We start from the raw sequence: 14126 nt of genomic DNA, 5'->3' as shown, positions 1-14126 counted from the left end.
CATCTTTCCTAAAGTGCAAGTCCAGAACTAAACACAATACTCCAACTGAGGCTGAATGAATGTCTTATACAAATTCAACATAACTTCCTTGTTTTTCTACTCTATGCCCCTATTAATAAAGCCCAGGATCCTGAATGCTTTATTCACCGCACTCTCAACCTGTCCTGCCACCTTCAATGATTTATGTCCTGCCCGATCTGGATGGGTACTCACTACTTGTCATGGTCATGTGCTTTTGCTGTATAACTAGTGTTTTATTTTCCATCTTAAACTCTGATTAAACTCAACACACCCACCATATTGGTTGCAGTCGATCCTGATTGAAAGACTAAAATTACTGCAGGCTCCAGGCTGCAGCTGGGGATCTGGCATTGGCCAGGGAGGGGGTCAGTCATTTGGCATGGAGGGGGGAAGTGTTTACAGATTTGCTCAGTGGACCAGGGGAAAACACTCCTGGTCCTACAGCAGTGCTGTAAAGACACTTACTTGATGGATCGAGCTTTTTACGTCTCCCTTCTGAGGCCCAGGAAACCTGACCTCCAGGTGCGAAAATTCTAAACAATGTTAAAATGTACTTAACCTCCTTAAAATTTTTAATGATCAACCCACCTTCTGAGAGCAGTTTGGTCACTTCCCTGAACTGCCTCCATGAAAACCTGAAGTCGTGTCAGGTTGCCCATTTTTTAACAGCCACGTTTGTTCACTACCCATCCCACTATATCTTTCTAAATAGTAAACTTATAACACTAAATACTGAACAATTCACAAAACTTACTGATCCTATCTTTCAGTATCTCTAATAATTTCTCCCTGCATAGGCCTACCCTTTCTCATAGGCAATGTGCCTGCATTTTGCTTTGTTCCTAAAGCTGGGAGTTTTCTGCTGGGCTTTCTTTCTCAACGTTTTTGCTGCTCCACACTTGGATAAGCTAACAGCCCCCAATGCCATTTTATTTGCCTTGTGCACATCCATAATCCCAATACCTAATAGTTTAGGTCACATATGCACAATATCACTAATCCCCCAGCCACATTGATACTCGGTCTCCAATATCTTCAGGGTGTGCTTTGGTGTTGCAATTCTCCAGGCTGTGCTTTGGATTCATTCTCTGCTCCAGGACTCTGCCACTCTCTCGCACGTTGCACATGGTATATTTTCAGAAATGGAGACCTTTTAAATATATTGAATTCAAAGTTGTGGATATTCTGCAGCTCTCAGAACAACTGAGTCACATCGCCTGGTAACTGGAAGAAGTAAAAAAAAGTCAGCAATCAGAATTTGCCTGGGAGAAGTGCTCGTCCATGGAGAAGAATGGTAATTGGCTGTAGCATACAGGCAATTGTGTAAAGTCCCATCATAAAAGGGTAAGTTTTAAAAGTTCAAACTCTGGCCACCATTCATGTTTCAATAACCATTTTGGTAGAAATTTTTGATCATTTAGAAACATACTGCAAGTGGGAGAGTGATGATTAGTGTCCCTTAAGTGCACAACTTCCCAAAGCACTCTATAGCCAATGGATTGTTTTTGAAATGAAATCAATTGTTATATTGGTAAACTTTCTTATTTCCATATCTTTCTTTTTCTATCTTTTTTCAATCCTATCCTTTTTGTTTCCATTTCTATCTTCTGAGTCCACTTGGCTGCAAGCATGGCCACTACTGCAGTTTGCTTTTGCATTCTCTGCCGAGAGCAAAAGTAAAAGAGTCGATGGAAATGGAGTTGGCCCAGGATGCATAGCAGTAGTGAAAGTCCCACATTTACAGAGCTTATAGTTGCATTGGTGGTTTTTATAGTGCCATGAGTGCTTGGAAAGATCCAAGCAAAAGAAACCCACAAAAAACAGGATTTATTGGCACAGTGTAAGGAAATTATTGCATTCCTTATGTGGGAGGATTGGAAATTGTTATCTCTGTGGCGGAGTTGGTAGATGTACAGATGGATGTTGAACCAGATCCAGGTGAAGACTGCAGTTGGCCCATAGGCCGAGTAATGAGCACTCAGGGCAATGATATAGAAGACAAAATTAAAAGTAGATTTGTGAATTATTCGGAGTAAATAACACTTTGATAGCGTAACGTGAAGTTGTCATAACTGAGGGAACAGACTGGCACTTCTGTGCCATCTGGTGCATATTACATATTCATAGGCATAATAAAGGGAATTTAGTTCTTCTCATAGTAATCTAATCGTATGTGTAATTAACCTGACGTTGTCCTGTTGAAAGTTAATCTAGAGGTAATAACCTGGAATAAGACTGTGAAACTTTTTTTGCTGGACAAGTAATTTTGATACACTTAGACCCAATTTTGTCTCCAGCAGTGATCCACAAGAGTAATGGAATGGTTTCCTGCTTAATAATTCTGCTTTATTTAAGCCTCACTAAAATATCTAAGAAAACCATTAATACATCCCAAATAATAGTTTCTTTTACAGCATCCTTCTGTACCTCTGCGTACTATCTATATTAGCTTTAGAATCAGATCTTTAGTATTCTCAGAATGATCTGTTAATTTGCATACTCTGCCATATTTACATTCTAGGCATATTGCCCAAGCCAGCTCAACTTTTTCTAAAGATTTAGTCGTAGAATTACATGCTTTGAATTGAAAGAGTTCTGCAAGAAGGTTTGGCTAACTTAATAGCATATACCATTTCAGCAGTTTACCGTTTAATTTCCACAATTTCTGCGACCAAAATAATCTCCATGCAGAAATAATAAACCATAACATAATGTACTGCACACAATTCTCCTGCGCGTTATCACTGTCTGAAACGAAAGACAAGCAAAAGGAAACGTTTCTCTTTGCAGTTCACGGCACATCAGTAAAACCTGGCTTGAATTTGTATGGAGACCATGAGACACTCTTACTGCTTAGCAAATACTTGTGTAACATTTAGAACAACAGCTTTCAGGTTGCTGCATCACATTTGTGACGTAAGACACCAAGATGTAAGGAAACAGAAAATGCTGGAAATACTCAACAGGTCCAGCAGCATCGGTGGAGACAGCATCAGAATTAACGTTTCAGGTCTGTGATTTTTCATCAGAACTGGGAAAAGTTAGAAATGTAGTAGGTTGAGTGAGTGAAAGTGGGTGGGTGGGAGTAGAACAAAAGGAAAGATCTGTGATAGGTGGAGGGCAAGAGAGATTAAATGACAAAAGAGATGATGGCGTTGGCCAATGGGAGTGGTAGTGGGACAAGTAAAGAAACACAGGATGTGTCTAGAGGAGGTGTGAATGGCAGGATCCTGAATCGTTGGCAGCAGAAAGAAAAGTCAAGAACAAAAGAGAGAAACAAGAGAAAAAAACTAAACTAGCAACGAAAAATGAAACAAAATAGAGGCGGAGGTTACGAGCTGAAATTGTTGAATGCAATGTTAAGTTTGAGGACTCTATTCCATTCTCCCAGTTTCTCTGTCTCTGTGCATCTGTACTGATGATGTAACCTTCCATACTAGCGCTTCTGATATGTCTCCCTTTTTCCTCAACCGAGGATTCTCCCCTCCATGGTTGGCACAGCCCTCGACCATATCCGTTCTATTTCATGCACTTCTGCTCTCACCCCTTCCTCTCCCTCCCAGAACCATGATGGGGTTCCTCTTGTCCTCACCTTCCACCCCACCAACCTCCATAATAAACAGATCATTCTCTATCGGTCCTGTCACCTCTAGCATGATGCTATCACCAAACACATCTTCCCCACCCCTCCCCTCCCCTATCAGCATTCTGAAGGTACCTTTCTCTCTGCAATACCCTGGTCCACTCCTCCGTCATCCCTAACACCCCTTCATTTTCCCACGGCACCTTTTCATGCAGGCGCAGGAGGTGCAATACCTGCCCTTTTACCTCCTTGCTTCTCACCAAGACCCCAAACACTCCTTCCAGGTGAAACGGCATTTTACTTGTACTTCTTTCCATTTAGTAAATTGTATTCACTGCTCACAATGTGGTCTCCTCTACATTGAGGAGAACAAACATAGGCTGGGTGATTGCTTTGCAGAACATCTCTATTCAGTCCACAAGCATGACTCCGAGCTTCTAGTCACATGTCATTTGAATTCTCCACCTTACTTCCACTCTGACTTTTTTGTCCTTGGCCTACTAAAGTTTTACAATGAAGCTCAATATAAGCTTGAGAAACAGCACCTCATCTTTCAACTTTACAGCCTTCTAAATGCAACATTGAGTTCAACAATTTGAGATTGTAACCTCCATCCCCATTTTGTTTCGTTTTCTTTGAAGATTTTTTTCTCTCTCCTTTTTCTCTTATTCCTTGACTTTGCTTTTCAAATGGCAACTATTCAGGATCCTGCCTTTCACACCTCCTTGAGACACATCTTTTGTTTCTTTACTTTTCTCACTTACCATTTCCTTTGGCCTTGCACCATGAAACCGTCTGTAATTTAATCCCTCCTGTCTTCAACCTTATCATAGACCTTCTCTTTTGTTCTTCTTCCCATGCTCCCCCCTTTCACTTGCTCAAAACCTATTACATTTCTAACTTTTCCCAGTTCTGATCAGAGGCCATAGACCTGAAAAATTAACTCTGTTTCTCTCTTAACAGATGCTGCCAGACCTGCTGAGTATTTCCAGCATTTTCTGTTTTTATTTCAGATTTCCAGCATCTGCAGTATTTTGCTTTTGTATTAATGTAACGAAGTAGCTTTGGTGCTATTAAATTGTTTAAAAGAAGAATTTGTAAGTTGCTTAATTGAGAAGAATTCACACTATGTTATCATTACTTAATTTCTTTGCAACTCAAGTCTTCATAATTACACAACAGAGAGCCACAATTATTTTTTAAAGGAGCAGGCTCCCTCCTACAGATAATGAGGAGGCTCACTATATCTACAAGAAAGAATTTTCCACCTTCAGGCAGCCGATGAACACTGCCTACTGGTAGCACAAAATTGGAAATTTAGGTATGTCCTGATGATAATTTTATATGTGATCAGCCTAATAAATGTCTAGAATTTTAATCTTTCTTAATGTATATTCCATTAAAATACTGTTTGTGAACCATTGCACTGTCTAGTTCAGTTGTCACCATGATGAGGCGCACAATACAGTTATGGACTGTTTAATGCAGGGTTCCTTCAGTTGAAGATCATTAACTGATCCAAACATAGCATCCAAAGGGAAGAACATAAATAAAAGTGAGTTAGGTTGTCAGCCTTGTAAACAGAAAATCATGTCTGAAATATTAGCGCATGCTCCGCTTAGTTTCTAACTAATTTTAGAGAGGGGTCCTTAAACAAGCGTTAGGTCCCTCATTATCATTTCCAAGAAACGTTAACCACCATTTAAAGCAGCCACCAGAGGAACCTGAATATTCCCAGAGCCAATAATGTGTCAGGATGCTTCAGGTGCTCTTTTGGATTGGTTTTCCTACACTTCGCGCCTGAGAAATGAGTAAAACAAAGTACAATTTCCTCTCCCAAAATACTATGTTCAGGAAATGCACGAGATTTGTTCAGACATAGAAAGGGACTATTATATTTTATTCTTTTGGGCCTCCTTATCTCGAGAGACAATGGATACGCGCCTGGAGGTGGTCAGTGGTTTGTGAAGCAGCGCCTGGAGTGGCTATAAAGGCCAATTCTGGAGTGACAGGCTCTTCCACAGGTGCTGCAGAGAAATTTGTTTGTTGGGGCTGTTGCACAGTTGGCTCTCCCCTTGCGCCTCTGTCTTTTTTCCTGCCAACTACTAAGTCTCTTCGACTCGCCACAATTTAGCCCTGCCTTTATGGCTGCCCGCCAGCTCTGGCGAATGCTGGCAACTGACTCCCACGACTTGTGATCAATGTCACACGATTTCATGTCGCGTTTGCAGACGTCTTTATAACGGAGACATGGACGGCCGGTGGGTCTGATACCAGTGGCGAGCTCGCTGTACAATGTGTCTTTGGGGATCCTGCCATCTTCCATGCGGCTCACATGGCCAAGCCATCTCAAGCGCCGCTGACTCAGTAGTGTGTATAAGCTGGGGATGTTGGCCGCTTCAAGGACTTCTGTGTTGGAGATATAGTCCTGCCACCTGATGCCAAGTATTCTCCGAAGGCAGCGAAGATGGAATGAATTGAGACGTATTTTATTATCACAACTTAAAAGGCTGTTCTTGATCTTTCTCTATTTTAAGCAACAATTCCTAATTAAATCATGAGCTAATTTCTCCACTAGGTTCTAGGTCTAATATTGGCCCACTGCCATAGGCATTAAATCTGGTGGAGAACATTAAAAAATGGAATTGGTAGAATTAATTGCTGCTGCAGACAGAAGTTCAATTCTCTGTCAGCTCCAAACTTGAGCTAGAATCTATGGTAAAGTTTGAAACTAGCAAGACCAATTTGGTGCATTATTGATTTCTATCTAAATACTGAGGTCTTTGTTTGTTCTTAGTTTAAATAGGAGTAAAAATAAGGAAATGCAGCAATGAGTAGCATTAAAAAAGACGTGCATTTATATAGTGCCTTTCATGACCTCAGGATGTCCCAAAGCGCTATAGAGCCACTGAAGTACTTTTGAAGTGTCACTGTTATAATGTAGGAAACAAGGCAGCCAATTTGCATACAGCAAGATCCACAACCAGGTAATCTGTTTGTTTAGGGATGTTGATTGAGGAATAAATGTTAGACAGGACACCAGGAATAACTCCCCCGTCCATCTTTGAAATAGTGCCACTAGATCTTTTATGGCTACCTGAGAGGAAGACTGCGGCTTTATTTAATGTCTCATCGAAAAGGCAGCACTTCCAACACTGCAGCACTCCTTCAGTACTGCGCTGGAGTGTCAGCCTAGATTTTGTGCTCAAGGCTGGAATTTTTTACCCCACCCCCCACCCCGAAGGCAATAACGGAGGTTGCGGGAGGGGCCTGAGAATTCTGTCACCAGCCGACGTGTCAGCAGGACGCTGTTCCCTGCACTGGCCATTTTGGGAGGACAGGTTTGGGCCCGGGAAGACAGCCCGATCCCAAGAGGCAGGCAGGCAATTAGGCTCACTAAGAGCCTTGTTACAGGTAAGTTTAGGAGGCTGACTGGGATTTTTCAGTCAGCCTCCAAGTTCCCAACACGACAGGGGCAGATCAACTGCTTGGAGGCAGGCACCCAGTGGCAGGTCCAAGCGCAGGCTTGGAGGGCCGAATTGCCTGTTCCTGTGCTGTAATTTTCTTTGTTCTTAATTTTCTTTGTTCTACTGGCCCTCCCTGCCTGCTTGGGCAGGTGAACAGCCAAAGACTATCCTGAGGAGTGCAATGTGGTGGCCTGGCTGCTTTCTCCGTTTCTGCATTAAAGTTTTTAAAAAGTGGCCGAGAGCGCGTGTTCTTGTTGAGGTTCCCTCCCAGTTACTTACTTTGTATGGCGGCCGAGTGCTTCTCTGAAGCTGGAAGACCTCTGATTGGTGATCCAGCTTCAAGAACACGCCTGTCATTGTGAGACAGGAAACCCATCTCCACGCCAATTAAGAGCTCACTCACTTGAAAATCTTAACTTTAGTCAGTTTCCGCAGCACCCCCCCCCCCAACCCCCACCCCCCACCCAGAGGTGAGTTTCTAACCCAAAAACAAACCCAGCTCCCGTTTCCCGCTTCCATGGCAAAAATTGAGCCCTAAGTCTCTGAAGCAGGACTTTAACCCACGCCCTTCTGAGGCAGCAATAAAAATAAGCCACCCACAGGAATTCATCTATCGTCTTGAGAGTAACTACCTGGATGTGACTGCAGAGCAGTGCATACAACGGTGTGAAGATACAGTCCACTGTTAGCACAGCCCAAGTGTGCCACAAAGTGGCCTTAGCCCTTATTTTTTATGCTTCCGTGTTCCTTCAAACAGCCACTGCAGGTGTAATAAGAATAAATCTTCCCTTAGTGCTTCAAAAACATCCAAAAAGTCACTGAGGCTTTGCTAAGTACATTTTGGCACCAAGCTGCAGCAGCAGAGATTCAGGCAACAAGACCTTTTGTTTTGATTATTGACCGTGTTCCAAAAACAAATGGCATCATTGAAATGCACACACACACACTCAGTCAAGCTAAGTATGGTAAAAGAGAAATAGAAAAATCAATGTTAGATAACGTTTATGCCAGCCTGAACATCCCCATGATAATGCCAGGTAATGTGGGAGTTGCTGTGAGTTCTGCATCATGCAACATTCCAACATTCAGGATCTGTTCCAGGGAGAACCATTCTTTTAGTGGGTTTACACAAGTCTAATCAAGTCCTCGGCTGAAATCTATACATGCACATTTTTCAGCAGCTGTCAGTGGATAATCAGGAGCAGGAACCCCAATTGATTTCATTCTTTTTTATCCTGGTGGCACTAAATCCAGCTGTAATGTCTATCATACTGAGTAAGGCAATCTTAGCACCAGGCACTGATGATGCAGCACCACCATGACTGGTCTAATCTGCACAGAAACAGTATGGATGTTTAATGTTTATGCACCAGTCACTCTACATTTGAAATCAGTGTAAAACCACATGCTCGATGAATAGACAGCTCAAAACAAAATAATATTTCCACTGCACAAATACAAGCGGTCACTGAGCAGTTGCGGTATTGACAGTAAATGCAAGGGAAAACATTCGCAGAGAAGCAGCCAGTGATAAGTAGTCACAGCCATTTATTTATCCAACATAAATGTTTTTGGCTGAAAGTTAGATTACTAGTCTAAAAACAACATCCTGCACAACACCAATCCAATTTTCCCTCTTAAGTAGCCAAACTTACGGCAGAATTTTCGGGCAACCCCCCCCCCCCCCCCACTGCAGATGGAAACAGAGGAAGTGGGGGGGCCCTGAAAATACTGGCGCCGGTTGGTGGATCAATTTCAAGGCATGACTCTCAGCGCCAGTAATAATCAGCAGTGCGGGGGGAGGGTGGGACAGGAATCCCGCTTTCCCTCCAATTCAGGCCAATTAAGATAGTTTAAAAGCACATTAAGATCTTTTAAGGTTCCCTGTGCCTTCAAAAACTGAACAGCTGAAGGGAGGTGGGTATAGTGTGGGGAGCCATCCCAGGACATCACCCTGGCCCCATAAGAGGGTCAGCAGGGCAAAGGGGAACTTGGCACTTGGTAAGGGGGTGTCCTTGTGCTGCACAGGTGTTAGAGAGAGTGGGCACTCAGTGCCTGGGCTTTGAATGGGGTCAGCATCATCCTGTATCATGGGGGCAGAAGAGCAGGGGCCAAGGCTACCAAGGACAATTGAGTGGCCATCTGCCCAGAAGAAAGGCAGATTTTGGGCCCCATGGTGATGAGGGGCAACACCTGCAGAGGAAGGGTAGAACTATAGGCATCAGGAGGGCATGAGAGAAGAAAGAAGGGCAGGAAGGCAACAGAGGCCGGACCATCAACACAGGATTGACTGCCAAAGATGGAGCTACCTGGAGACGACTGAGAACCAGTGTCGTAGGAGACTGAGACACAGGCATTTGTGCCCTCATTGCCGAAGACCTCGCACCTCACAGCACTGGTCGCCATGCCCTGCCAGTGGCTATCAATTACAGTGTGGTTTTGAGCTTCTTTGCTACTGGCTCCTTCCAAGGATCTGCTGCGGACTTGAGTGGCATCTCACAAACAGCAGCACACCACTGCATCTCGCAGGTCAATGATGCCCTCTTTGCCAAAACTGGACAGTACATTCATTATACAACAGGCACGGCCTTGTAGGGACAGAGGGCATTGGGTTTTGCCAGCATCGCTGCATTCCCCCAGGTGCAGGACATCATTGATTGCACCCATGTGGCCATTAAGGCACCCAATGACCAGCTAATGAGATCCATCAGCAGGAAGGGCTTCCACTCCCTGAACATCCAACTGGTCTGCCAGCAGAACAAGAGCTTCTTACATGTGTGCTCGCTTTCCTGGCAGCTGCCATGACTTCTTCATTCTCCACCAGTCCAGGCTGCTCAGATCTTCACTCCAACCTCCATGATGCGTGGGTGGATCATAGGGGACAAGGTAAATCCCTTCAGGAGATGGTTACTGACACCTCTACAGGAGCTACAGACAGAGGCACAGAGGTGATACAACCAATGTCACCTGCACGGCAGGCCAACCATTGAGCAGACCATTGGGCTTCTGAAGATGCAATTCTGGTGCTTGAACCAGTGAGTTGGTGCCTTCCAATACCCTCCTGCAAGGGTTGTGGTCTGCTGGACTCTCCATAACTTGGCCCTTCAGAAAGATGTGGGGCCTAGAGGATGGTGATGCTCTGGATGGAGACAACTCCTTGAGAGAAGAGCAGGAGGTGACAGAGGAGGAGGAATTGGAGGCAGAGGGAGATCACGCTAAACAGAGAAGTGTCTCTACTGCACAACGAGGTGATTTCCTCATGTCACCCTCCAGGAAGAGAACTTCCCTCCTCTCCCTCATGGCCTCCAGCATTAGATCTAGGTTGGCATTGACGAAGCAAGCGTCTGTCCTGCCCTGGGTGCCTGGCCTTTGACTTCCTGTGACATCTCACTTCCCTCTGGCTTTGGTACAAACCGCAGCTCTCTCCCTCAGGACAACCAGCAGCCTCAGTGTCTAAATGAGTCTGAACTTCATCTGACCCACTTCCCCCAGTCCTGCCCCCACTAGCTCTAAGCAGACAGGAAACCCATCTCCATATCAATTAAGGGCTCACATCCCTTGAAAAACTGAACTTTAATCGGTTTCCCACCGGAGGTGGGTTTCTAATGCAAAAACAGACCCTACTCCTGTTTCCCGTCTCCATGGTGAAAATTCAGTCCTTAATGTTTGATATTCCTTACAAAGAGACAACAAAGTTGTGCTGGGATATAAACTGACTGGTGTTTAGAAGTCAGCTATCAAATACACTGGAGTTGGAGCAATAACATGATTGATTGTGTTAAATAATTACAAATTTCAGAGTAAATGGTGGTCAAATTCAACTTCAACAGGAAACAATATGGGAGGTAGCGAATCACCCCTATTTGTACACACTGGACAGGTTTCGGTAGAGGTATGTAATAAATAGCTGATTCATTACCACTTGTTTAGCTACTGAAGTTGAATTTCACCCCGGTGTATTCATTTTAAAATGTAGACTCAGTGAAGTTGAATTTATGTCCTGGGCAGGAACATGGCCTGGCAATCAGTCAGCCAGTTCAGCGCAGCAACATCACATGCCATTCTTCAACTTCTCATTCAAAACCACCTAGAAGATGGCAGGAAGCAACTACCCAGTTGTTAAATTCAAGATGGCACTAGGACCCTTGCTAGGGAGGAGAGGGCCAAATCCCTAGCATGAAGGTAAATCTGTCAGAGAGAGGGCCACCAGGGATCACGAAGGAGGTGAAGGGAAGAGGGGAAGGGAAGGCTGGGGATGCCAACGTTTTCTTGTGCGGCCCAGAAGAAAATTTCTAGAGGAAACTTTTTTTAAAAATTAAAACTTACTTTACTGGGCCTCGATCAACAGCTTTGATTACAGTGGAGCCTTCATTAACATCACCAGAGTGCTTGGCACCCGCCATTTAAAACTGCACTTGGCCATATGAAGTCAGTGAGTTAATCCCCTGCTCCATCTTGGCTATCCCCCATCCATTTTTCACCAGATTGGCAGGGGTGGCGGTGCAGCGGTCAAAATTCCCTCTTTGTTGCCGCTTGCAGATTGACCTTTCCCATTGTCAAAAGCTTTGAAAGTAATAAATTTTCACAGAATAAATATGGTGATTAAAGGCACTAAATTTATTTTATTTGACACTAATGAAGAACAGCTGCAGTCAATTACAATATTTGTGGCCAACAGACCAAGAAACTGTTACCACTTCCTACAGATATCATTATTATTATGTTCCTTTTCAAACAGTATGGCATCTTCAGCGTGTAAATTAAACCAGGAGCATCATTAGAGTCAGCATGCCTGCAATTTTGTGACTTTCCATCAATAATGTAGCAATTATGTGGGAGTAAAATGTTTTACAGTAAAGAGCAAAATCTGAAAGAAGGAAAATGTTGATTTGATACCGTTTAAATCACTACAAAAATGTGATTATTAAACCCTTATTAAATATTTAATTATATAATGACATGCTTTCCAAAACAGAACAATGATCTTGTGAAGTAGTGGGTTGCTTTGCCCAGTTTCCAATACTGCCTGTTTCAATATTGCAGAAGATTTTTTTGTCACCTCTCTTCCAGCTATCCGAGGTTTTGCTTACAAATAAACATCTCTTTCGCATCCCCATTAAAGTGTTAGTCTCCCAAAGCACTCCTTTATCTATGGCTAATTTCAAAAATGATCTATGGAGAAGACATTAAAGTACATAATTACACATGCAAGTAGCTTTCCCCATTGAGGCTAAACTGAATCAGGGACAAAACTTCACTTTGAATTTACATAATCAGAACTATGAACTCAGAATATGCCCAGAGGAGCGAAAAGCAACAGATCTAGCAGTGAATGACTAAGTTAAAAATTTGAAGCCCAGAAATTCTGAGGCGGGGTGTTTTGGGGGCAAATCTCAGATGCAGCAAAATTTCTACCTGCTCCAAGGATGCACCTTGACCCTAACTCATATGCCGACATGTGGCATATTTGCATATTGCTGGCTGTCACCCAAGCCACATATAGGGCAGATTTCCATTCTGGGGTCGAGACCCCTACCTCACGGTCACATCCAGTTCTTGACCCCGCACTGCATCGGCAATGCTAATGCATTGCAATTCAATATGTTAAAGCAGCTAATTGGCCTAGAGTCACATTCGCCATCCAATTAGCAGTGGCAGGAAGGAGGCAGGACATAGACAGCAGCGGGTCCAATTTAAAGGGCGAGCAGCAGCCATTGCTGAGATTGCCATTCGTCCAAAGAATGGAAGAAGGAACAGAGCAGAGGGAAGTGAGAAGGCCGGCCTCCCTGTGCCAGGGCAGCGATCCACCACCAACCACCCCCCCTACCCTCCCGCCCCCACCCCCCAACCCCGTTTTACAGATGCCTCATTGGAGGTGCTGCTGGAGGCAGTGACTGAGCACAAAAATATCCTGTTCCCTGCCAGTGGCAAAAGAAAGCCTACCAGGCTCACCAAGAGGGCATGGCTGGAGATGCCTCATGAGGTCAGAAGCAGAGTAGTGGTGAGGAGGAACTGGGTGCAGTGCTGGAAACGCTTCAATGGCCTTCTCAGCTCTGGAAAGGTGAGACCAAAGATAAACCCACATGTCATGCCACCTGGTCAGCAGTCACCAGAGTGCAAAGGATGGCGGCATCCTGAGGGCGTATAGTGTTCTCCTGACCATGGGAGAGATGTGTGCTCAGCAGCCTTGATGACCCTGAAGCATAGGTCAGAACCCTGGTGCTGTTGGACAGGAGGCTGGAGTGCAGACTGCAACAATATATGCAACTAAAAAGCTGCGAGTAGTGAGGGAGAGAGGCATTGTCCTAACTGCATCTTTCTTCACCTTGCAGACCAAGTGAGGGTTGAATGCCAGGAAGAGCGAGAGGGCAAGCCTGGACGGTGGGTGCCACAGCTCACGCCACTGGCACTCTTTGAGCAGCTGGCTCTTGATGTGTCCAAAAAGTTAAGTCACAGGGACACTGGGGTGGAGAAATGGGGTTCTGCTGTATGTAAACAGGGTGAAAACATCTCAACATTTGCAGGTTCAAGGGATCCATGGCATTGCGCTACGTGCAATGAGCTATCAATGCATGGAATATCATTTCATTATTTTAAGCAGCATGAGTATCTGTTGACTGTCCTGATCTCTATCACCACCTGTTCTGATGTCTCCTACAGGACCAGCTGCAGAGGGGAAGGAGCCCACACAAAGGCAACAAGATCCCAACGAGATCTTGCACACCCTCCACAACTGCAGACAAATGCACCTCGGTGGGTCCTCGCGCATTATTTGAAACAGTGGCATAGGGTGATGTACACATCAGAGCAGAGCAGGAGAATTCAGGGGAGGCAGAGTCAGCTGTGGCCAGTTCTCCTCGGAGGATGGAGAACAGGCGCAGCCCTGCACAGCAGGATGGAGATGCAGAGCCTCGGGAGTCACGAAACAGGCATCTCTACCTGGAGAACCAGCATCAGACGTGTGCCCACATAGCAGAGTTACCTGAGGCTCTGCAGAGTCATGGGATGAGAATGGAGGAATCCATTTGTCTCATGTGCTCCACAATGCCTCAGTG

The 14126-nt window shown here is 44.6% G+C and overlaps 1 protein-coding gene across 4 annotated transcripts in view; it reads right to left on the bottom strand.

Annotated features, from left to right (window-relative positions):
* The window catches only part of tmem163a (transmembrane protein 163a), a 272944-nt gene that overhangs the window by 163367 nt on the left and 95451 nt on the right, over window positions 1-14126 (bottom strand). The window lies entirely within an intron of this gene.

Source organism: Heterodontus francisci, chromosome 7 (genome assembly GCF_036365525.1).
Source record: "Heterodontus francisci isolate sHetFra1 chromosome 7, sHetFra1.hap1, whole genome shotgun sequence".
In the NCBI taxonomy this organism is placed as follows: Eukaryota; Metazoa; Chordata; class Chondrichthyes; order Heterodontiformes; family Heterodontidae; genus Heterodontus; species Heterodontus francisci.
Note: the sequence above shows the minus strand (reverse complement) of the source record. Positions and strands in the feature narration are given on the sequence as shown.